The sequence below is a fragment of the Acipenser ruthenus genome, unplaced genomic scaffold, assembly GCF_902713425.1.
Source record: "Acipenser ruthenus unplaced genomic scaffold, fAciRut3.2 maternal haplotype, whole genome shotgun sequence".
In the NCBI taxonomy this organism is placed as follows: Eukaryota; Metazoa; Chordata; class Actinopteri; order Acipenseriformes; family Acipenseridae; genus Acipenser; species Acipenser ruthenus.
In genome coordinates, this window is record NW_026708522.1 from 1 (window position 1) to 21,791 (window position 21,791).

The window sequence follows — 21,791 nt, forward strand, 5'->3', positions numbered from 1 at the left end:
AGACGAGATCAGGCTTATTCAAGGTGGTGTGGCCGCAGGCGATTGCAGTTCTGCTTTCATGACTTTTATGTTTAGTGAGCTGGGGGTGATTCCTCCAAAATTTCCTTTTGTCCTCCACACATTTCAATAGTAAAATGTAATGCCTGCAGCACTTGATATTCCCAGGTGGTCTCCCATCCAAGTACTAACCAAGCCCAACATTGCTTAGCTGCTGAGATCAGACGAGATCAGGCTTATTCAAGGTGGTGTGGCTGCAGGCGATTGCATTTCTGCTTTCATGACTTTTATGTTTAGTGAGCTGGGGGTGATTCCTCCAAAATTTCCTTTTGTCCTCCACACATTTCAATTGTAAAATGTAATTACAAAAATGTAATGCCTGCAGCACTTGATATTCCCAGGTGCTCTCCCATCCAAGTGCTAACCAAGCCCAACATTGCTTAGCTTCTGAGATCAGACTTATTCAAGGTGGTGTGGCCGCAGGCGATTGCATTTCTGCTTTCATGACTTTTATGTTTAGTGAGCTGGGGGTGATTCCTCCAAAATTTCCTTTTGTCCTCCACACATTTCAATTGTAAAATGTAATTACAAAAATGTAATGCCTGCATTACTTGATATTCCCAGGTGGTCTCCCATCCAAGTACTAACCAAGCCCAACTTTGCTTAGCTTCTGAGATCAGAAGAGATCAGGCTTATTCAAGGTGGTGTTGGGCCGCAGGCGATTGCATTTCTGCTTTCATGACTTTTATGTTTAGTGAGCTGGGGGTGATTCCTCCAAAATTTCCTTTTGTCCTCCACACATTTCAATTGTAAAATGTAATGCCTGCAGCACTTGATATTCCCAGGTGGTCTCCCATCCAAGTACTAACCAAGCCCAACATTGCTTAGCTTCTGAGATCAGACGAGATCAGGCGAGATCATGCGTATTCAGAGGTGGTGGTGGCCGCAGGCGATTGCATTTCTGCTTTCATGACTTTTATGTTTAGTGAGCTGGGGGTGATTCCTCCAAAATTTCCTTTTGTCCTCCACACATTTCAATTGTAAAATGTAATGCCTGCAGCACTTGATATTCCCAGGTGGTCTCCCATCCAAGTACTAACCAAGCCCAACATTGCTTAGCTTCTGAGATCAGACGAGATCAGGCTTATTCAAGGTGGTGTGGCCGCAGGCGATTGCATTTCTGCTTTCATGACTTTTATGTTTAGTGAGCTGGGGGTGATTCCTCCAAAATTTCCTTTTGTCCTCCAAACATTTCAATTAAAATGTAATGCCTGCAGCACTTGATATTCCCAGGTGGTCTCCCATCCAAGTACTAACCAAGCCCAACATTGCTTAGCTTCTGAGATCAGACGAGATCAGGCTTATTCAAGGTGGTGTGGCCGCAGGCGACGGCAGTTCTGCTTTCATGACTTTTATGTTTAGTGAGCGGGGGGTGATTCCTCCGAAATTTCCTTTTGTCCTCCACACATTTCAATTGTAAAATGTAATTACAAAAATGTAATGCCTGCAGCACTTGATATTCCGAGGTGGTCTCCCATCCAAGTACTAACCAAGCCCAACATTGCTTAGCTTCTGAGATCAGACTTATTCAAGGAGGTGTGGCCGCAGGCGATTGCATTTCTGCTTTCATGACTTTTATGTTTAGTGAGCTGGGGGTGATTCCTCCAAAATTTCCTTTTGTCCTCCACACATTTCAATTGTAAAATGTAATGCCTGCAGCACTTGATATTCCCAGGTGGTCTCCCATCCAAGTACTAACCAAGCCCAACATTGCTTAGCTTCTGAGATCAGACGAGATCAGGCTTATTCAAGGTGGTGTGGCCGCAGGCGATTGCATTTCTGCTTTCATGACTTTTATGTTTAGTGAGCTGGGGGTGATTCCTCGAAAATTTCCTTTTGCCCTCCACACATTTCAATTGTAAAATGTAATTGCAAAAATGTAATGCCTGCAGCACTTGATATTCCCAGGTGGTCTCCCATCCACGTACTAACCAAGCCCAACATTGCTTAGCTTCTGAGATCAGACGAGATCAGGCTTATTCAAGGTGGTGTGGCCGCAGGCGATTGCATTTCTGATTTCATGACTTTTATGTTTAGTGTGCTGGGGGTGATTCCTCCAAAATTTCCTTTTGTCCTCCACACATTTCAATTGTAAAATGTAATTACAACAATGTAATGCCTGCAGCAGTTGATATTCCCAGGTGGTCTCCCATCCAAGTACTAACCAAGCCCAACATTGCTTAGCTTCTGAGGTCAGACGAGATCAGCTTATTCAAGGTGGTGTGGCCGCAGGCGATTGCATTTCTGCTTTCATGACTTTTATGTTTAGTGAGCTGGGGGTGATTCCTCCAAAATTTCCTTTTGTCCTCCACACATTTCAATTGTAAAATGTAATGCCTGCAGCACTTGATATTCCCAGGTGGTCTCCCATCCAAGTACTAACCAAGCCCAACATTGCTTAGCTTCTGAGATCAGACGAGATCAGCTTATTCAAGGTGGTGTGGCCGCAGGCGACTACATTTCTGCTTTCATGACTTTTATGTTTAGTGAGCTGGGGGTGATTCCTCCAAAATTTCCTTTTGTCCACACATTTCAATTGTAAAATGTAATTACAAAAATGTAATGCCTGCAGCACTTGATATTCCCAGGTGGTCTCCCATCCAAGTACTAACCAAGCCAAACATTGCTTAGCTTCTTAGATCAGACTTATTCAAGGTGGTGTGGCCACAGGCGATTGCATTTCTGCTTTCATGACTTTAATGTTTAGTGAGCTGGGGGTGATTCCTCCAAAATTTCCTTTTGTCCTCACACATTTCAATTGTGAAATGTAATGCCTGCAGCACTTGATATTCCCAGGTGGTCTCCCATCCAAGTACTAACCAAGCCCAACATTGCTTAGCTTCTGAGATCAGACGAGATCAGGCTTATTCAAGGTGGTGTGGCCGCAGGCGATTGCATGTCTGCTTTCATGACTTTTATGTTTAGTGAGCTGGGGGTGATTCCTCCAAAATTTCCTTTTGTCCTCCACACATTTCAATTGTAAAATGTAATTACAAAACTGTAATGCCTGCAGCACTTGATATTCCCAGGTGGTCTCCCATCCAAGTACTAACCAAGCCAAACATTACTTAGCTTCTGAGATCAGACTTATTCAATGTGGTGTGGCCGCAGGCGATTGCATTTCTGCATTCATGACTTTTATGTTTAGTGAGCTGGGGGTGATTCCTCCAAAATTTCCTTTTGTCCTCCAGACATTTCAATTGTAAAATGTAATTACAAAAATGTAATGCCTGCAGCACTTGATATTCCCAGGTGGTCTCCCATCCAAGTACTAACCAAGCCCAACATTACTTAGCTTCTGAGATCAGACGAGATCAGGCTTATTCAAGTGGTGTGGCCGCAGGCGAATTGCATTTCTGCTTTCATGACTTTTATGTTTAGTGAGCTGGGGGTGATTCCTCCAAAATTTCCTTTTGTCCTCCACACATTTCAATTGTAAAATGTAATGCTGCAGCACTTGATATTCCCAGGTGGTCTCCCATCCAAGTACTAACCAAGCCAAACATTACTTAGCTTCTGAGATCAGACTTATTCAATGTGGTGTGGCCGCAGGCGATTGCATTTCTGCATTCATGACTTTTATGTTTAGTGAGCTGGGGGTGATTCCTCCAAAATTTCCTTTTGTCCTCCAGACATTTCAATTGTAAAATGTAATTACAAAAATGTAATGCCTGCAGCACTTGATATTCCCAGGTGGTCTCCCATCCAAGTACTAACCAAGCCCAACATTGCTTAGCTTCTGAGGTCAGACGAGATCAGGCTTATTCAAGGTGGTGTGGCCGCAGGCGATTGCATTTCTGCTTTCATGACTTTTATGTTTAGTGAGATGGGGGTGATTCCTCCAAAATTTCCTTTTGTCCTCCACACATTTCAATTGTAAAATGTAATGCCTGCAGCACTTGATATTCCCAGGTGGTCTCCCATCCAAGTACTAACCAAGCCCAACATTGCTTAGCTTCTGAGATCAGACGAGAGCAGGCTTATTCAAGGTGGTGTGGCCGCAGGCGACTACATTTCTGCTTTCATGACTTTTATGTTTAGTGAGCTGGGGGTGATTCCTCCAAAATTTCCTTTTGTCCACACATTTCAATTGTAAAATGTAATTACAAAAATGTAATGCCTGCAGCACTTGATATTCCCAGGTGGTCTCCCATCCAAGTACTAACCAAGCCAAACATTGCTTAGCTTCTTAGATCAGACTTATTCAAGGTGGTGTGGCCACAGGCGATTGCATTTCTGCTTTCATGACTTTTATGTTTAGTGAGCTGGGGGTGATTCCTCCAAAATTTCCTTTTGTCCTCCACACATTTCAATTGTGAAATGTAATGCCTGGCAGCACTTGATATTCCAGGTGGTCTCCCATCCAAGTACTAACCAAGCCCAACATTGCTTAGCTTCTGAGATCAGACGAGATCAGGCTTATTCAAGGTGGTGTGGCTGCAGGCGGGTTGCATTCTGCTTTCATGACTTTTATGTTTAGTGAGCTGGGGGTGATTCCTCAAAATTTCCTTTTGTCCTCCACACATTTCAATTGTAAAATGTAATTACAAAACTGTAAATGCCTGCAGCACTTGATATTCCCAGGTGGTCTCCCATCCAAGTACTAACCAAGCCAAACATTACTTAGCTTCTGAGATCAGACTTATTCAATGTGGTGTGGCCGCAGGCGATTGCATTTCTGCATTCATGACTTTTATGTTTAGTGAGCTGGGGGTGATTCCTCCAAAATTTCCTTTTGTCCTCCAGACATTTCAATTGTAAAATGTAATTACAAAAATGTAATGCCTGCAGCACTTGATATTCCCAGGTGTCTCCCATCCAAGTACTAACCAAGCCCAACATTGCTTAGCTTCTGAGATCAGACGAGATCAGGCTTATTCAAGGTGGTGTGGCCGCAGGCGATTGCATTTCTGCTTTCATGACTTTTATGTTTAGTGAGCTGGGGGTGATTCCTCCAAAATTTCCTTTTGTCCTCCACACATTTCAATTGTAAAATGTAATGCCTGCAGCACTTGATATTCCCAGTGGTCTCCCATTCCAAGTACTAACCAAGCCAACATTGCTTAGCTTCTGAGATCAGACGAGATCAGGCTTATTCAAGGTGATGTGGCCGCAGGCGATTGCCTTTCTGCTTTCATGACTTTTATGTTTAGTGAGCTGGGGGGTGATTCCTCCAAAATTTCCTTTTGTCCTCCACACATTTCAATTGTAAAATGTAATTACAAAAAATGTAATGCTGCAGCACTTGATATTCCCAGGTGTTTCTCCCATCCAAGTACTAACCAAGCCCAACATTGCTTAGCTTCTGAGATCAGACGAGATCAGGCTTATTCAAGGTGGTGTGGCCGCAGGCGATTGCATTTCTGCTTTCATGACTTTATGTTTAGTGAGCTGGGGTGGATTCCTCCAAAATTTCCTTTTGTCCTCACATTTCATTGTAAAATGTAATTACAAAAATGTAATGCCTGCAGCACTTGATATTCCCAGGTGGTCTCTCCATCCAAGTACTAACCAAGCCCAACATTGCTTAGCTTCTGAGATCAGACGAGATCAGGCTTATTCAAGGTGGTGTGGCTGCAGGCGGTTGCATTTCTGCTTTCATGACTTTTATATTTAGTGGAGCTGGGGGTGATTCCTCCAAAACTTCCTTTTGTCCTCCACAACATGTCAATTGTAAACTGTAATGCCTGCAGCACTTGATATTCCCTGGTGGTCTCCCATCCAAGTACTAACCAAGCCCAACATTGCTTAGCTTCTGAGATCAGACTTATTCAAGGTGGTGTGGCTGCAGGTTGTTTGCATTTCTGCTTTCATGACTTTTATGTTTAGTGAGCTGGGGCGATTCCTCCATAATTTCCTTTTGTCCCTCCACACATTTCAATTGTAAAATGTAATGCCTGCAGCACTTGATATTCCCAGGTGGTCTCCCATCCAAGTACTAACCAAGCCCAACATTGCTTAGCTTCTGAGATCAGACGAGATCAGGCTTATTCAAGGTGGTGTGGCCACAGGCGGTTGCATTTCTGCTTTCATGACTTTTATGTTTAGTGAGCTGGGGGTGATTCCTCCAAAATTTCCTTTTGTCCTCCACACATTTCAATTGTAAAATGTAATTACAAAAATGTAACGCCTGCAGCACTTGATATTCCCAGGTGGTCTCCCATCCAAGTACTAACCAAGCCCAACATTGCTTAGCTTCTGAGATCAGACGAGATCAGGCTTATTCAAGGTGGTGTGGCCGCAGGCGATTGCATTTCTGCTTTCATGACTTTTATGTTTAGTGAGCTGGGGGTGATTCCTCCAAAATTTCCTTTTGTCCTCCACACATTTCAATTGTAAAATGAAAAGCCTGCCGCACTTGATATTCCCAGGTGGTCTCCCATCCAAGTACTAACCAAGCACAACATTGCTTAGCTTCTGAGATCAGACGAGATCAGGACTATTCAAGGTGGTGTGGCCGCTGGGGATTGCATTTCTGCTTTCATGACTTTTATGTTTAGTGAGCTGGGGGTGATTCCTCCAAAATTTCCTTTTGTCCTCCACACATTTCAATTGTAAACTGTAATGCCTGCAGCACTTGATATTCCCAGGTGGTCTCCCATCCAAGTACTAACCAAGCCCAACATTGCTTAGCTTCTGAGATCAGGCTTATTCAAGTTGGTGTGGCCGCAGGCGATTGCATTTCTGCTTTCATGACTTTTATGTTTAGTGAGCTGGGGGTGATTCCTCCAAAATTTCCTTTTGTCCTCCACACATTTCAATTGTAAAATGTAATGCCTGCAGCACTTGATATTCCCAGGTGGTCTCCCATGCAAGTACTAACCAAGCCCAACATTGTTTAGCTTCTGCGATCAGACTTATTCAAGGTGGTGTGGCAGCAGGCGATTGCATTTCTGCTTTCATGACTTTTATGTTTAGTGAGCTGGGGGTGATTCCTCCTAAATTTCCTTTTGTCCTCCACACATTTCAATTGTAAACTGTAATGCCTGCAGCACTTGATATTCCCAGGTTGTCTCCCATCCAAGTACTAACCAAGCCCAACATTGCTTAGCTTCTGAGATCAGGCTTATTCAAGGTGGTGTGGCCGCAGGCGATTGCATTTCTGCTTTCATGACTTTTATGTTTAGTGAGCTGGGGGTGATTCCTCCAAAATTTCCTTTTGTCCTCCACACATTTCAATTGTAAAATGTAATTACAAAAATGTAATGCCTGCAGCACTTGATATTCCCAGGTGGTCTCCCATCCAAGTACTAACCAAGCCAAACATTGCTTAGCTTCTGAGATCAGACGAGATCAGACGAGATCAGGCTTATTCAAGGTGGTGCGGCCGCAGGCGGTTGCATTTCTGCTTTCATGACTTTTATGTTTAGTGAGCTGGGGGTGATTCCTCCAAAATTTCCTTTTGTCCTCCACACATTTCAATTGTAAAATGTAATGCCTGCAGCACTCGATATTCCCAGGTGGTCTCCCATCCAAGTACTAACCAAGCCCAACATTGCTTAGCTTCTGAGATCAGAAGAGATCAGGCTTATTCAAGGTGGTGTGGCCGCAGGCGATTGCATTTCTGCTTTCATGACTTTTAAGTTTAGTGAGCTGGGGGTGATTCCTCCAAAATTTCCTTTTGTCCTCCACACATTTCAATTGTAAAATGTAATTACAAAAATGTAATGCCTGCAGCACTTGATATTCCCAGGTGGTCTCCCATCCAAGTACTAACCAAGCCCCAACATTGCTTAGCTTCTGAGATCAGACGAGATCAGGCTTATTCAAGGTGGTGTGGCCGCAGGCGATTGCATTTCTTCTTTCATGACTTTTATGTTTAGTGAGCTGGGGGTGATTCCTCCAAAATTTCCTTTTGTCCTCCACACATTTCAATTGTAAAATGTAATGCCTGCAGCACTTGATATTCCCAGGTGATCTCCCATCCAAGTACTAACCAAGCCCAACATTGCTTAGCTTCTGAGATCAGACGAGATCAAGCTTATTCAAGGTGGTGTGGCCGCAGGCGATGGCATTTCTTCTTTCATGACTTTTATGTTTAGTGAGCTGGGGGTGATTCCTCCAAAATTTCCTTTTGTCCTCCACACATTTCAATTGTAAAATGTAATGCCTGCAGCACTTGATATTCCCAGGTGGTCTCCCATCCAAGTACTAACCAAGCCCAACATTGCTTAGCTTCTGAGATCAGACGAGATCAGGCTTATTCAAGGTGGTGTGGCCGCAGGCGATTGCGTTTCTGCTTTCATGACTTTTATGTTTAGTGAGCTGGGGGTGATTCCTCCAAAATTTCCTTTTGTCCTCCACACATTTCAATTGTAAAATGTAATGCCTGCAGCACTTGATATTCCCAGGTGGTCTCCAATCCAAGTACTAACCAAGCCCAACATTGCTTAGCTTCTGAGATCAGACGACATCAGGCTTATTCAAGGTGGTGTGGCCGCAGGCGATTGCATTTCTGCTTTCGTGACTTTTATGTTTAGTGAGCTGGGGGTGATTCCTCCAAAATTTCCTTTTGTCCTCCACACATTTCAATTGTAAAATGTAATGCCTGCAGCACTTGATATACCCAGGTGGTCTCCCATCCAAGTACTAACCAAGCCCAACATTGCTTAGCTTCTGAGATCAGACGAGATCAGGCTTATTCAAGGTGGTGTGGCCGCAGGCGATTGCATTTCTGCTTTCATGACTTTTATGTTTAGTGAGCTGGGGGTGATTCCTCCAAAATTTCCTTTTGTCCTCCACACATTTCAATTGTAAAATGTAATTACAAAAATGTAATGCCTGGAGCACTTGATATTCCCAGGTGGGCTCCCATCCAAGTACTAACCAAGCCCAACATTGCTTAGCTTCTGAGATCAGACGAGATCAGGCTTATTCAAGGTGGTGTGGCGCAGGCGATTGCATTTCTGCTTTCATGACTTTTATGTTTAGTGAGCTGGGGGTGATTCCTCCAAAATTTCCTTTTGTCCTCCACACATTTCAATTGTAAAATGTAATGCCTGCAGCACTTGATGTTCCCAGGTAGTCTCCCATCCAAGTACTAACCAAGCCCAACATTGCTTAGCTTCTGAGATCAGACGAGATCAGGCTTATTCAAGGTGGTGTGGCCGCAGGCAATTGCAGTTTTGCTTTAATGTTCGGTGAACCGGGTGGTGATTCCTCTGAAATTTCCTTTTGTCCTCCACACATTTCAATTGTAAAATGTAATGCCTGCAGCACCTGATATTCCCAGGTGGTCTACCATCCAAGTACTAAGCAAGCCCAACATTGCTTATGTAACCCACCTTTGGCTACTTATAATTCTAGATTCGTATGAACGGTTAGTATAACGAGAAATTAACAAAAGAATGTTCAGTGTGTTTTTTTAACAGCTAGCATACATTTATTAAGACAGAAAGGTGTACCATATTGTGACGGGGGACTGCCAGGGATCCTGTTTCGCCTGGGGTCGCTACACTATGGCCGGAGCCCCACGGAGGGGAGTTGCTGACCATGAAGAGGGGGAGGGAGGTCAGGAGACCTGCTCCCCCAGCTGCACTTTCGCGGCAAGATGGTGTGTGGCCGGAGCCCCGGAAGAGGGAGCTGCTGGCCACGAAGAATTGGGTGGTGCCGGACGTCCCACCATGGCCACCCCCATGGATACTGTGCTTCCCCCTCTTCCGGGACTGAGACTGAGGGGGGAGGTGGCCATTTAGGCCATGTTGTGCTTGGCACAAGGGGGGGGATATGTGACGGGGGACTGCCCCGTCTTTATGATCATGGTTGGGACTGGCAGGGAGGGGGTTAAAATTCCTCCCTGCCAGAAAAACATGTGAGAATGTGGCTGGAGCCCTAATTGACTAATCAGCAATTATTGAATAATTGGGCTCCAGCCACAGGGGATAAAAGCCAGGGGAGAGGCCCTGGCTAGGAGGAGGGAGAGTTGTAAGGAGAGTTCTAGAAGCAAGAGTGTGTTTGTATGTGCTGTTTTTCTGTTCCAGTGAAGGCAACGCCCAGCCTGGAAACTTTATTTTGTAAGTTTTTGTTTTGTGTTTGTATTTTATGTTTAAAACCTTTTTGTTTGGCCCTTGTGCTGGTTTATTTTGTATTTGTGTTTATTAAAAACTTTATTTTTGAACTTCAAACTGTCTCTGAGTCTCAAACCTCGGTCAATCCTGTCACAGTTGGTGTCAGAAACGGGATAGCGCCACCTGGAGGCTCAGAGCAGTATTTTTTTTTTTTCTTGAATTTTGGGAGTTATTTTCTTTGGAAACCTTAATTTAAATGGGGAAGAAGAGCAGACAGCGGCAAAGGCAGGAGATGCAGCAGCCGAAGAAATGTAGGCTGCTGCAACAACAGCCACCCCAGCTGGAGGACCCAGCGAGGCTCTTCCCGTGGTGTTCCTGGTGCGGGAAGGAGGATCATCGGTGGAGGTCCTGTCCAGATGGGCTACCAGCTGACTGGTGTGGGTACTGTGAGGTGGATGGCCACAACTGGGCAGGATGCCCCCACAATCGGGACCAGGAGCAGCTGCAAACCCTGTCCTCGGCAGCCACCCCACCACTTCCTACATCACCGCCTTTACCACCATCCCAGGAAATATGGGACTGGTTGATGCACCCTGAGGCGGACATCTTCCACGACCTCCCCATAGTTATCAACACGCTGTGGCGTCGAGATGGGGGGAGGTGGGAAAAGTGGGAGGAACAGCATCACCCGGCGTCCTTCGCAGAGCTGGCCTTGATGGTCGTTAATTACCTGGCGGTAGATATGGGAGTTGCCCCAGTCATTCCAATAAAGAAGGTGGAGCTGTCGTCCCGAGAGCCAGAGAGGGGTGAGTTGTTGTCCCGAGAGCCAGAGAGGGGTGAGCCGCTGTCCCGAGAGCCAGAGAGGGGTGAGCCGCTGTCCCGAGAGCCAGAAGGGGAGGAGCCGTTGTCCCGAGAGCCAGAAGGGGAGGAGCCGCTGTCCCGAGAGCCAGAAGGGGAGGAGCCGCTGTCCCGAGAGCCAGAAGGGGAGGAGCCGCTGTCCCGAGAGCCAGAAGGGATGGAGCCGTCGTCCCGAGAGCCAGAAGGGGAGGAGCCGCCGTCCCGAGAGCCAGAAGGGGAGGAGCTGCCGTCCCGAGAGCCAGAAGTGGAGGAGCTGCCGTCCCGAGAGCCAGAAGGGGAGGAGCCGCCGTCCCGAGAGCCAGAAGGGGAGGAGCCGCCGTCCCGAGAGCCAGAAGGGGAGGAGCCGCCGTCCCGAGAGCCAGAAGGGGAGGAGCCGCCGTCCTGAGAGCTAGAAGGGGAGGAGCTGCCGTCCTGAGAGCCAGAATGGGGGCCGCTGCCGTCGCCCAGAGAGGGGGAGCCGCTGCCGTCGCCCAGAGAGGGGGAGCCCGAACGTCCACAGCCCGAGAGGGAGGAGCCCGAACGTCCACAGCCCGAGAGGGAGGAGCCCGAACGTCCACAGCCCGAGAGGGAGGAGCCCGAACGTCCACAGCCCGAGAGGGAGGAGCCCGAACGTCCACAGCCCGAGGGGGAGGAGCCTGAGCGGGAGGAGTCGGTGCGTCCACGGCCCGAGAGGGAGGAGTCGGTGCGTCCACGGCCCGAGAGGGAGGAGTCGGTGCGTCCACGGCCCGAGCGGGAGGAGTCGGTGCGTCCACGACCCGAGAAGGGGAAGCCCACAGGCCTAGGGCTGAATGGACCTGTAGGGGAAGAATACAGGCTGTTCCCGCCTCCGCCAGCAGAGGGAGACGAGCTGCCGTTCCCGCCTCCGCCAGCAGAGGGAGACGAGTTGCCGTTCCCGCCTCCGCCAGCAGAGGGAGACGAGCCGCCGTTCCCGCCTCCGCCAGCAGAGGGAGACGAGTTGCCGTTCCCGTCTCCGCCAGCAGAGGGAGCCGGGCCGCCGTTCCCGTCTCCGCCAGCAGAGGGAGCCGGGCCGCCGTTCCCGTCTCCGCCAGCAGAGGGAGCCGGGCAGCCGTTCCCGTCTCCGCCAGCAGAGGGAGCCGGGCCGCCGTTCCCGTCTCCGCCAGCAGAGGGAGCCGGGCCGCCGTTCCCGCCTCCGCCACCAGAGGGAGCCGGGCCGCCGTTCCCGTCTCCGCCTCCCGAGGGTCCGCTGCTGCTGCCATCGCCTCCCGAGGGTCCGCTGCTGCTGCCGTCGCCTCCCGAGGGTCCGCTGCTGCTGCCGTCGCCTCCCGAGGGTCCGCTGCTGCTGCCGTCGCCTGGGGTTGCCAGGGATCCTGTTTCGCCTGGGGTCGCTACACTATGGCCGGAGCCCCACGGAGGGGAGTTGCTGACCATGAAGAGGGGGAGGGAGGTCAGGAGACCTGCTCCCCCAGCTGCACTTTCGCGGCAAGATGGTGTGTGGCCGGAGCCCCAGAAGAGGGAGCTGCTGGCCACGAAGAATTGGGTGGTGCCGGACGTCCCACCATGGCCACCCCCATGGATACTGTGCTTCCCCCTCTTCCGGGACTGAGACTGAGGGGGGAGGTGGCCATTTAGGCCATGTTGTGCTTGGCACAAGGGGGGGGATATGTGACGGGGGACTGCCCCGTCTTTATGATCATGGTTGGGACTGGCAGGGAGGGGGTTAAAATTCCTCCCTGCCAGAAAAACATGTGAGAATGTGGCTGGAGCCCTAATTGACTAATCAGCAATTATTGAATAATTGAGCTCCAGCCACAGGGGATAAAAGCCAGGGAAGAGGCCCTGGCTAGGAGGAGGGAGAGTTGTAAGGAGAGTTCCTGTTTTTCTGTTCCAGTGAAGGCAACGCCCAGCCTGGAAACTTTATTTTGTAAGTTTTTGTTTTGTGTTTGTATTTTATGTTTAAAACCTTTTTGTTTGGCCCTTGTGCTGGTTTATTTTGTATTTGTGTTTATTAAAAACTTTATTTTTGAACTTCAAACTGTCTCTGAGTCTCAAACCTTGGTCAATCCTGTCACACATATAAACATAAATTCAGTACCTCTTGTCTAAAATAATACAGTTAGTTTGAAATAAGAAGTTCTAATTAAAACCAATGTCCTTGTTGGTGTGTATGTAGTGTGAGTCGATATTCCTACCACTCTGTAGAACTTCGAGAAGAATGAAAACAGTCCTTTGAAATCCAAAAGAAATTCCAGAAAAAGGGAAAAAAAATAAATAAATTCCAGGGTAGAAATCTTCAGTGTATCTTCAATAAGTTAGGCTCGGCACTCCTTTGCAGGAGAATTCAACAGGGTTTTTTTTCTCTTTAAAAGAAAATCGTCATCGGTCTCTGGTCTAAAGACTTCTTCAAAAGATTTTTAGAGTGAGATAAACTTTAGTTGGTCCAGCAATCAAGAATCTCGAGTTCCCCATGCGACTTTTACAAAATGGACGCTCTCATCTCCTTCTCAGGGTGTCTACCGTCAATCAAGGCGGGACTTCCTGTTAACACTCATTTCCTAATCCCATTGCCTTCTGTACATAAGAATTGTAACAGGGTTACATCCTCCCCTCTTGAATATATGTGAGTCCCATTTTCACATGGCAATTACCTAAACAACCTGGTAGGCATCAGGAATCAGATTCTTTATAAGTGTAGGATGTTCGGACCCATTTAATGAGTTTATAATATCTGTGCTCAATCCATGAAATAAACACTGTATGACTGAGGAAAGGGGATTCCCTAGTTCTTGGTACTCAAAGGCGATCTGGCACTCTGTGCGACCTCATGGATCGACGTACAGAAGTGTCATTAACGTCCCAGCAAGGTGGATTATTCTCTTCTGTATTCTTTGTCTCAATTTCTATGGCTATGTTTCTTGTTCCATTAAACTCTTCTCTTTTATCATCATCACTTGGATTCACATCAGTTAAGCCTTCCAGTTAGTTTCCTGTAACTTCTTGCTCCTCATCATTAGTTGGATTCATATCAGGCAAGTTTCCAGTGTCATCTTCTCTCTCTTCAGCAGAAGTTGGGTTCACTTCAGGTAAGTCTCCAATGTCTTCTCTCTCTTCAGCAGCATTTGGATGAAAGCTTTCAGCATACGTGTTTAAACTTGAACCTGTACAGGGCAACGGGTCATCCGAGTCCGCAGCATGCGCTTGTTCTTCTCTAGAGATCGGTACAGCTGTAGGTCTATCTGGGTCATAGAAATCATGAACTTGAATGATTCTTGTATCTCTCATTGAGGGATTTTTGTGCAAATACAATGGGTATTCATCTTCATCCTCAGATTCCACATGTAGCGGCTCATTTTCTCCATCCTGGAAAGGATTCTGCCGCGTCCTTGGTCGTCTAACCGGTGTCTTCCCAGAGGTGGTTTCTTTCTCTTCTAGTGCAGGCAAAAACCCACAGGGTAGCAGAAGATCTCTGTGAAGAGTTCGGAGAGGCCCGTCTTTATTCTCTGGTCGAACCACATACACCGGTAATTCACCCATTTGTTTTACAACAACATGGATGTCAGCTCCCCATCTGTCTGCAATCTTTTGTTTTCCACGTAAACTGACATTACGGACCAGGATCCTATCTCCTACTTGCAAAGTAGACTCTCGGACTAGTTTATCAAATCTTTTCTTGTTCGTTTTGGCTGATTTCAAAGCATTCTCTGTGGCAATGTGGTAGCTTTCTTCCAAATATGATCTCAGATTTTTAACATACTGCGAGTGTGACTTGAGTTCCACTCCTCTTGGCTGTAGGCCAAACGCGATGTCAATGGGCAACCTGGGCTGTCTTCCGAAAATCAGTTCATATGGCGAGAATCCAGTCACCTCATTCCTCGTGCAGTTATAGGCATGGACTAATGGTTTCGCAAAATCATGCCAGTGTGCTTTCTCTTTTTCCTTCAAAGTCCCTAGCATACTCAGAAGCGTCCTATTAAAACGCTCTACAGGATTCCCTCTCGGATGGTATGGTGTGGTTCTTACTTTCCGTATTCCAGCAAGTGCACACAGTTCACGTATAGTATGGGATTCAAACTCTCATCCTTGGTCACTATGTAGACGTTCAGGAAAACCATAGTGAACAACGAAATGGTCCCAAAGACTCCTAGCTACAGTTGCTGCCTTTTGATCTCTGGTGGGGATGGCAACAGCATACTTTCTAAAATTGTCAGTTATGACCAAGATATTTCTAGTGTCACGATTGTCAGGCTCCAATGACAAAAAGTCCATACAAACTAATTCTAGCGGTCTGGTGGTACGAATGTTCACCAGAGGTGCAGCTTTTTCAGGATGAGCTTTTCTCCTCACACATCGACCACAAGTTTTCACCTTTTGTTCCACAGCTGCAGCCATCCTCGGCCAATAGAACCTTGATCTAACGAGGTCAAGAGTTTGTTCAATACCCATATGTCCCATTTCATCATGTAAGCTCTCCAACACCCTTGATCTCAACTTTTCAGGTAGAACAAGTTGATAGGAAACTTCTTTTCCATCCAGACGTCTTCTATACAATATGCCATGTTTCAATTCCAGACGATTCCGTTGTCTCAAAATTAATTGCAAATCAGGGGACTCATACTTTAAGGTTATGGGAAATGTATTCCCAGACTCAATTAAGGCGATAACTCTTCCAATAACTGGGTCCTCTTTTTGTTGCTGAACCAAATCTACATTTGACATCCTTGGTAGAGTTATCTGTCCATCACTAACTCCATCTTGATCAAAACAATCAGGGACTGCTTCTGGTTCAAGAGCAAGGGATTCAACTAAGATAAGTTTAAACTTTTCTTCTGTATCCCCATTTCTCTGAAGGGTATGTCTATCACACACTGCTCTAATTGCATCTTGCGTAAAGAGTTTCACATTCTCTGGTGGACTCAAATGATGGGATGTAAACTGCTGAATTCTGTCACTTCTTGTGACAGAATTCAGCAGAATTCAGAAAAAGCATTGCAGTTTAAAGCCTTGCAGCTGCGTGTATTTTTCTGATAAGCTGAAACTTGGAGCAGCTGATTCAAATCCCGCGGCATTCTGGGACACGGGGGAGGAGCAGAGCACGCAGCACAGACACAAACAAACAAAAGGCAGGCAGTCTTCCAAGCGACAGCGTGTGGAAGCGACATCGTGGGAGAAGTACAGTCGTGGACAAGTACAGCGCAGTTAGGAGCAGTTTGAAAGCAGGTTGACAGCTGCAGAAGCTACACTAAACAAAAAAATGATCTTCAAGCCAGTAATCTGTGACAACTGCATGATGTGGGAAATCCGAGAAAACCCAACAGAGCTCAACCAAGTTTGTGTAAAGTGCCGCACCATCCAGGACTTGCTTCAGCGATTAAGCCTGCTAGAAAAGGAGATGGAGGAAATGAGACAGCAACAGGAGCTTGAGGAGCTGACACACCCACAATTCATGGAAGTCTGCACCCCGAGCAGACTGAAAGCCACCAGGGAGATGGAAGAGAGTCGAAACAGCTTGGTTCAGATAGGCAGAAGCAGGGAAAAAAAGAAACTTCATCAAACACATCCACCAGAAATCCAGACATCCAACACATTTGAGCCACTTCAACACTTAGATGACCAAAACCAACATCAAGAGAATGAAAGAAACAACACCCAGGACCCTATGAACAGTGCTGACCAGCCAGCAAAAAGAAGGGAGGTCATGATTGTTGGGGACTCCATACTGAGAAACACAGCAAGTTCAGTTCGCAGTTTGGACCCCCTTACTACAACAGTGTGCTGCCTTCCAGGAGCCTCTGTCAAGCACATCACTGAGAACGTGGACAGGCTCCTAGAACGAACAGGAGATGACCCGGTAGTAGTCGTCCACAGTGGTACAAACAACATTGGAAGAGACAGGCCAAGATCCCTGCAAAACAAATTCAGAGAGCTAGGAAGGAAATTAAAAGACAAGACCAAAACTGTGGTATTTTCTGGGATACTGCCGGCGCCTTGCAAAGGACCATATGGACAGCTGGAAATACAAAATCATAATGCATGGCTGAAATCATGGTGTACACAGGAAGGCTTCACCTTTCTTGAACATTGGAGCACTTTCTACAACAAGGACTATCTATACAGGTGGGACGGACTGCACTTAAACAGAAAGGGAACCAATCTACTCTGAGAAAGGATCCTTCAGGTGGTACAGAAGCATTTAAACTAGAAAGGAAGGGGGGAGAAAACAAAAAAACAGAAGGGAGACCACATCAAAACAAGGGCAACAACTCAGGTAAGACCACTATTAAATGTATTTATCTTAATGCTAGAAGTCTCAGAAACAAAATGTTAGAACTTGAAGCTACTGCACTAACAAGTAACTATGATGTGATAGGTGTTACAGAAACTTAGTTGTCTGAGAGTGATGGAGACGAATATAATATTAGTGGGTACACACTGTATAGGAAAGACAGGCAGGACAGAAGAGGCGGAGGGGTAGCGCTATACATAAGAAATAGCCTTGAAGCCCAGGTGTTAAATCAGGACAAAGAAAACAATGCAGAATCAATATGGGTCAGAATAATGGACACAAATTCAAAGGGCATAATAATAGGAGCATGCTATAGACCGCCAAATTCAGACGCTGAGCAAAATAATCTGTTGTACAATGACATTAGAAATGCGTGTAGAAAAGGAGAAGCCATACTAATGGGGGATTTCAACTTCCCCCATATAAAATGGGAAAACCCAATGGGGGGCACGATGGACGAAATTGAAATGGTGGAAATGACAAATGACTGCTTCCTAACGCAATTTGTCAAGGCACCGACTAGAGGGGAGGCATGCCTTGATTTAGTCTTTTCAAATAATGAAGAGAGAATAACTAAAACAGAGGTCAGAGAGCCATTGGCAAACTCAGACCACAACATGGTCTCATTTGAAATATTTTTTAAAACCCCAAAAGTAATGACTAAAGCTAAGGTTTACAATTTTAGAAAAGCAAACTATGAAGGTATGAAACAGAGACTAACAGAAGTAGATTGGAGTAAAATAGAGAAAACATCCACAGAAAAAGGGTGGCTGTCTTTTAAAAATGTAGTACTAGAGGCACAAAACAATTACATCCCAAAAGTAGACAAATCTAAATCTAAAACAAAATGGCCAAAATGGTTTAATAGATCAATTAAAAAAAATATTCAGCGAAAAAGGCACTTTACAGAGCGTTTAAAAGGGACCAAAAACAAAGCACACAGAAAGAGTACTTGGAACTGCAAACACAAGTCAAAAAGGAAGTTAGAAAGGCCAAGAGAGAGAAAGAAATCAATATTGCTAAGGGGGCTAAAACCAATTCCAAAATGTTTTTCCAATATTATAACAGCAAGAGAACATTCAAAGAGGAGGTTAAATGTCTAAGAGACACAAATGGCAAAATCATAGATCAAGAAAAAAAAATAGCAAATATATTAAATGATTACTTTTCACAGGTTTTTACAAAGGAGGACACGGACAACATGCCCCACATGTCGACCTATCCAGTTTTAAATAACTTTAGCATAACAGAGGCAGAAGTGTTAAAGGGACTAGGAGCTCTTAAAATAAACAAATCCCCTGGGCCGGATGAGATCCTCCCAATAGTACTCAAAGAAATGAAAGAAGTTATTTGCAAACCGCTAACCAAGATCATGCAACAGTCTCTTGACACAGGGGTTGTACCGACAGACTGGAAAATAGCAAACGTAATACCGATCCACAAAAAGGGAGACAAAACTGAACCAGGTAACTACAGACCAATAAGCCTGACTTCTATTATATGTAAACTTATGGAAACTATAATAAGATCCAAAATGGAAAATTACCTATATGGTAACAATATCCTGGGAGACAGCCAGCATGGTTTTAGGAAAGGGAGATCATGTCTAACTAACCTACTTGACTTTTTTGAGGATGCAACATTGAAAATGGACAACTGCAAAGCATACGACATGGTCTATTTAGATTTCCAGAAAGCTTTTGACAAAGTCCCGCATAAAAGATTAATTCTCAAACTGAACGCAGTAGGGATTCAAGGAAATGCATGCACATGGATTAGGGAGTGGTTAACGTGTAGAAAACAGAAAGTACTGATTAGAGGAGAAACCTCGAAATGGAGTGAGGTAACCAGTGGTGTACCACAGGGATCAGTATTAGGTCCTCTGCTATTCCTAATCTACATTAATGATTTAGACTCTGATATAGTAAGCAAACTCGTTAAATTTGCAGACGACACAAAAATAGGAGGAGTGGCAGACACTGTTGAAGCAGCAAAGGTCATTCAAAATGATCTAGACCGCATTCAAAATTAGGCAGACACATGGCAAATGAAATTTAATAGAGAAAAGTGTAAGGTATTGCATGCGGGCAATAAAAATGTTCATTATAAATATCATATGGGAGATAGTGAAATTGAAGAAGGGAACTATGAAAAAGACCTAGGAGTTTATGTTGACTCAGAAATGTCTTCATCTAGACAATGTGGGGAAGCTATAAAAAAGGCTAACAAGATGCTTGGATATATTGTGAGAAGTGTTGAATTTAAATCAAGGGAAGTAATGTTAAAACTCTACAATGCAGTAGTAAGACCTCACCTAGAATATTGTGTTCAGTTCTGGTCACCTCGTTACAAAAAGGATATTGCTGCTCCAGAAAGAGTGCAAAGAAGAGCAACCAGAATTATCCCGGGTTTAAAAGGCATGTCGTATGCAGACAGGCTAAAAGAATTGAATCTATTCAGTCTTGAACAAAGAAGACTACGCGGCGATCTGATTCAAACATTCAAAATCCTAAAAGGTATAGACAATGTCAACCCGGGGGACTTCTTTGACTTGAAAAAAGAAAAAAGGACCAGGGGTCATAAATGGAGATTAGATAAAGGGGCATTCAGAACAGAAAATAGGAGGCACTTTTTTACACAGAGAATTGTGAGGGTCTGGAACCAACTCCCCAGTAATGTTGTTGAAGCTGACACCCTGGGATCCTTCAAGAAGCTGCTTGATGAGATTCTGGGATCAATAAGCTACTAACAACCAAACGAGCAAGATGGGCTGAATGGCCTCCTCTCGTTTGTAAACTTTCTTATGTTCTTATGTTCTTCTTATGTTCTTGTGAATCAATGTCATCCTCCAAGGTCCTGTGGGGTCGTCTTGAGAGTCCATCTGCATCCATGTTTTGTTTTCCTGTCCTATACTTAATGTCGAATGAAAAAGTAGAAAGAGCAGCCAACCATCGGTAACTGGTTGCATCCAACTTTGCAGAAGTTAATATATACGTTAACGGGTTATTGTCAGTTATAACAGAGAAAGGCGCACCATACAGGTAATCATGAAATTTCTCTGTTACCGCCCATTTCAGGGCAAGGAATTCCAATTTATGGGCTGGATACTGGGCTTCGTGACAATCCCCTACTAGCAAAGGCAATGACACGCATCTGTCCCTCTTGCTCCTGGTAAAGTGCATCTCCCAACCCACTTGTGCTTGCATCTGTATGGAGGATGTAGGGTAGTCTTGGATCAGCAAACCCAAGGACAGCAGAAGAGGTAAGTTTTTCAATGATGGAATCAAACACTTGTTGACAAGCAGGTGTCCAGCGATCAGCAAACAGCTCTTTGGGATTGAAGTATTTACAACCTGGCTTTGTCCTCTTACTCCCTTTTCTGATGGGAGGGTATCCAGAAGTCAGCTCATTCAAAGGTTTAACTATCTTAGAATAATCATTGACAAACCTTCGATAATAACCAGAGAATCCAAGGAAGGATCTTAATTCCTTCAAGTTATTGGGCCGTGGCCAGGTTTTTAAAGCACACACCTTCTCTGGATCCGTTTCAACTCCATTCTGGGTCACTATGTGTCCTAAATAACGTACAGATGTCTGGAAAAACTTGCATTTCTCAGGTGATAGTTTCAACCCATATTCCTTGAGACGATGTAGGACACGTAGAAGTCTATTTTCATGTTCCTCCAGTGTCTCGGAGAAAACAATGAGGTCATCTAAGAAAACCAACACCTCCTTCAAATTCATGTCCCCCATACACTTCTCCATTAAACATTGGAATGTACTAGGAGCGTTCGTTATTCCTTGAGGCATGCGATTAAATTCCCAGAATCCAAGGGGACATACAAAGGCAGATTTTGGCTTGTCATACTCTTCCAACTCAATCTGGTAATATCCTGATTTCAGATCCATAACGGAAAACCATTTAGATCCAGTTAGAGCAGAGAAAGTTTCTTCTAAGTTTGGTAGTGCATAGGCATCTTTTATAGTCTGTAGATTCAGTTTCCTATAATCAATGCACAACCTGACATCTCCGTTCTTCTTTCGAACAACCACAATTGGTGATGCGAATGGAGATTCAGATTCTCGTATTACATCTGCATCTAGCAGCTCCTGAAGATGTTTCCGGACAGCCTCAAGATCTTGTGGGTGGATTGGACGTGGTCTCTGTTTAAAAGGAGTCTCATCTTTAAATTTAATGTGATGTTTCACTTTAGAGGTGTGTCCAAAATCCATATCATGACATGCAAAAACATCAGACATCTCACCCAATTTCAGTGAAATTCTGGTTTTCCAATCTTCAGGTAGTGGAGAGTCACCAAAATCAAAAGTAAGTTCAATCTTCTCAGTTGTTTTCTTTTGACTAGCAGATGCACTGTAAGTGGTTGCTAGTGAACCATCAGTCTTGTTACACTGATTTCCTTTATCAAAAGTGCCATTGATCACACAGTGCGGTATATTTAAGTCAGCAATGATGCAACTGGCAGGGAGAATCATATCATGGTCGGTCTCATTTTTTAAAAAAACAGGTAACTTATATGGAGGGTGTGTTGGTAGAGAGAGAAGACAGCTACTCAGGAAAAGCCCACCTGGTAAAGAAGACAAGTGTGGCTGTTCTAATAATGCCCACT

The 21,791-nt window shown here is 45.2% G+C and overlaps 17 non-coding genes and 19 pseudogenes across 17 annotated transcripts; all 36 read right to left on the reverse strand.

Annotated features, from left to right (window-relative positions):
• Positions 1-140: 140 nt before the first annotated feature.
• Positions 141-259, reverse strand: LOC131733943 (5S ribosomal RNA). The gene has a single exon (XR_009326588.1). It is a non-coding gene; the product is annotated as a 5S ribosomal RNA (ribosomal RNA).
• Positions 260-596: 337 nt separating this feature from the next.
• LOC131733877 (5S ribosomal RNA) lies at positions 597-717 on the reverse strand (annotated as a pseudogene).
• A 100-nt stretch (positions 718-817) lies between these two features.
• On the reverse strand, positions 818-948 carry LOC131733886 (5S ribosomal RNA; annotated as a pseudogene).
• Positions 949-1,048: 100 nt separating this feature from the next.
• Positions 1,049-1,167, reverse strand: LOC131733930 (5S ribosomal RNA). The gene has a single exon (XR_009326575.1). It is a non-coding gene; the product is annotated as a 5S ribosomal RNA (ribosomal RNA).
• A 98-nt stretch (positions 1,168-1,265) lies between these two features.
• LOC131733941 (5S ribosomal RNA) lies at positions 1,266-1,384 on the reverse strand. The gene has a single exon (XR_009326586.1). It is a non-coding gene; the product is annotated as a 5S ribosomal RNA (ribosomal RNA).
• A 114-nt stretch (positions 1,385-1,498) lies between these two features.
• On the reverse strand, positions 1,499-1,607 carry LOC131733899 (5S ribosomal RNA; annotated as a pseudogene).
• Positions 1,608-1,707: 100 nt separating this feature from the next.
• Positions 1,708-1,826, reverse strand: LOC131733815 (5S ribosomal RNA). Its single transcript, XR_009326514.1, has one exon. It is a non-coding gene; the product is annotated as a 5S ribosomal RNA (ribosomal RNA).
• A 114-nt stretch (positions 1,827-1,940) lies between these two features.
• On the reverse strand, positions 1,941-2,059 carry LOC131733817 (5S ribosomal RNA). The gene has a single exon (XR_009326516.1). It is a non-coding gene; the product is annotated as a 5S ribosomal RNA (ribosomal RNA).
• Positions 2,060-2,173: 114 nt separating this feature from the next.
• LOC131733864 (5S ribosomal RNA) lies at positions 2,174-2,291 on the reverse strand (annotated as a pseudogene).
• Positions 2,292-2,391: 100 nt separating this feature from the next.
• LOC131733845 (5S ribosomal RNA) lies at positions 2,392-2,509 on the reverse strand. The gene has a single exon (XR_009326544.1). It is a non-coding gene; the product is annotated as a 5S ribosomal RNA (ribosomal RNA).
• A 319-nt stretch (positions 2,510-2,828) lies between these two features.
• Positions 2,829-2,947, reverse strand: LOC131733826 (5S ribosomal RNA). Its single transcript, XR_009326525.1, has one exon. It is a non-coding gene; the product is annotated as a 5S ribosomal RNA (ribosomal RNA).
• A 114-nt stretch (positions 2,948-3,061) lies between these two features.
• On the reverse strand, positions 3,062-3,170 carry LOC131733902 (5S ribosomal RNA; annotated as a pseudogene).
• A 114-nt stretch (positions 3,171-3,284) lies between these two features.
• Positions 3,285-3,402, reverse strand: LOC131733849 (5S ribosomal RNA; annotated as a pseudogene).
• Positions 3,403-3,725: 323 nt separating this feature from the next.
• LOC131733936 (5S ribosomal RNA) lies at positions 3,726-3,844 on the reverse strand. Its single transcript, XR_009326581.1, has one exon. It is a non-coding gene; the product is annotated as a 5S ribosomal RNA (ribosomal RNA).
• Positions 3,845-3,944: 100 nt separating this feature from the next.
• Positions 3,945-4,063, reverse strand: LOC131733835 (5S ribosomal RNA). The gene has a single exon (XR_009326534.1). It is a non-coding gene; the product is annotated as a 5S ribosomal RNA (ribosomal RNA).
• A 321-nt stretch (positions 4,064-4,384) lies between these two features.
• LOC131733884 (5S ribosomal RNA) lies at positions 4,385-4,502 on the reverse strand (annotated as a pseudogene).
• A 114-nt stretch (positions 4,503-4,616) lies between these two features.
• Positions 4,617-4,725, reverse strand: LOC131733904 (5S ribosomal RNA; annotated as a pseudogene).
• A 114-nt stretch (positions 4,726-4,839) lies between these two features.
• Positions 4,840-4,957, reverse strand: LOC131733854 (5S ribosomal RNA; annotated as a pseudogene).
• Positions 4,958-5,057: 100 nt separating this feature from the next.
• Positions 5,058-5,175, reverse strand: LOC131733900 (5S ribosomal RNA; annotated as a pseudogene).
• Positions 5,176-5,290: 115 nt separating this feature from the next.
• LOC131733888 (5S ribosomal RNA) lies at positions 5,291-5,410 on the reverse strand (annotated as a pseudogene).
• A 109-nt stretch (positions 5,411-5,519) lies between these two features.
• Positions 5,520-5,639, reverse strand: LOC131733850 (5S ribosomal RNA; annotated as a pseudogene).
• Positions 5,640-5,741: 102 nt separating this feature from the next.
• Positions 5,742-5,850, reverse strand: LOC131733905 (5S ribosomal RNA; annotated as a pseudogene).
• A 101-nt stretch (positions 5,851-5,951) lies between these two features.
• LOC131733938 (5S ribosomal RNA) lies at positions 5,952-6,070 on the reverse strand. The gene has a single exon (XR_009326583.1). It is a non-coding gene; the product is annotated as a 5S ribosomal RNA (ribosomal RNA).
• Positions 6,071-6,184: 114 nt separating this feature from the next.
• LOC131733935 (5S ribosomal RNA) lies at positions 6,185-6,303 on the reverse strand. The gene has a single exon (XR_009326580.1). It is a non-coding gene; the product is annotated as a 5S ribosomal RNA (ribosomal RNA).
• A 100-nt stretch (positions 6,304-6,403) lies between these two features.
• LOC131733876 (5S ribosomal RNA) lies at positions 6,404-6,522 on the reverse strand (annotated as a pseudogene).
• Positions 6,523-6,622: 100 nt separating this feature from the next.
• On the reverse strand, positions 6,623-6,731 carry LOC131733895 (5S ribosomal RNA; annotated as a pseudogene).
• Positions 6,732-7,040: 309 nt separating this feature from the next.
• On the reverse strand, positions 7,041-7,149 carry LOC131733897 (5S ribosomal RNA; annotated as a pseudogene).
• A 114-nt stretch (positions 7,150-7,263) lies between these two features.
• LOC131733882 (5S ribosomal RNA) lies at positions 7,264-7,392 on the reverse strand (annotated as a pseudogene).
• A 100-nt stretch (positions 7,393-7,492) lies between these two features.
• Positions 7,493-7,611, reverse strand: LOC131733944 (5S ribosomal RNA). Its single transcript, XR_009326589.1, has one exon. It is a non-coding gene; the product is annotated as a 5S ribosomal RNA (ribosomal RNA).
• Positions 7,612-7,725: 114 nt separating this feature from the next.
• On the reverse strand, positions 7,726-7,845 carry LOC131733825 (5S ribosomal RNA). Its single transcript, XR_009326524.1, has one exon. It is a non-coding gene; the product is annotated as a 5S ribosomal RNA (ribosomal RNA).
• A 100-nt stretch (positions 7,846-7,945) lies between these two features.
• Positions 7,946-8,064, reverse strand: LOC131733831 (5S ribosomal RNA). The gene has a single exon (XR_009326530.1). It is a non-coding gene; the product is annotated as a 5S ribosomal RNA (ribosomal RNA).
• Positions 8,065-8,164: 100 nt separating this feature from the next.
• Positions 8,165-8,283, reverse strand: LOC131733837 (5S ribosomal RNA). The gene has a single exon (XR_009326536.1). It is a non-coding gene; the product is annotated as a 5S ribosomal RNA (ribosomal RNA).
• Positions 8,284-8,383: 100 nt separating this feature from the next.
• On the reverse strand, positions 8,384-8,502 carry LOC131733861 (5S ribosomal RNA; annotated as a pseudogene).
• A 100-nt stretch (positions 8,503-8,602) lies between these two features.
• LOC131733823 (5S ribosomal RNA) lies at positions 8,603-8,721 on the reverse strand. Its single transcript, XR_009326522.1, has one exon. It is a non-coding gene; the product is annotated as a 5S ribosomal RNA (ribosomal RNA).
• Positions 8,722-8,835: 114 nt separating this feature from the next.
• On the reverse strand, positions 8,836-8,953 carry LOC131733885 (5S ribosomal RNA; annotated as a pseudogene).
• A 100-nt stretch (positions 8,954-9,053) lies between these two features.
• Positions 9,054-9,172, reverse strand: LOC131733814 (5S ribosomal RNA). Its single transcript, XR_009326513.1, has one exon. It is a non-coding gene; the product is annotated as a 5S ribosomal RNA (ribosomal RNA).
• Positions 9,173-21,791: the final 12,619 nt, after the last annotated feature.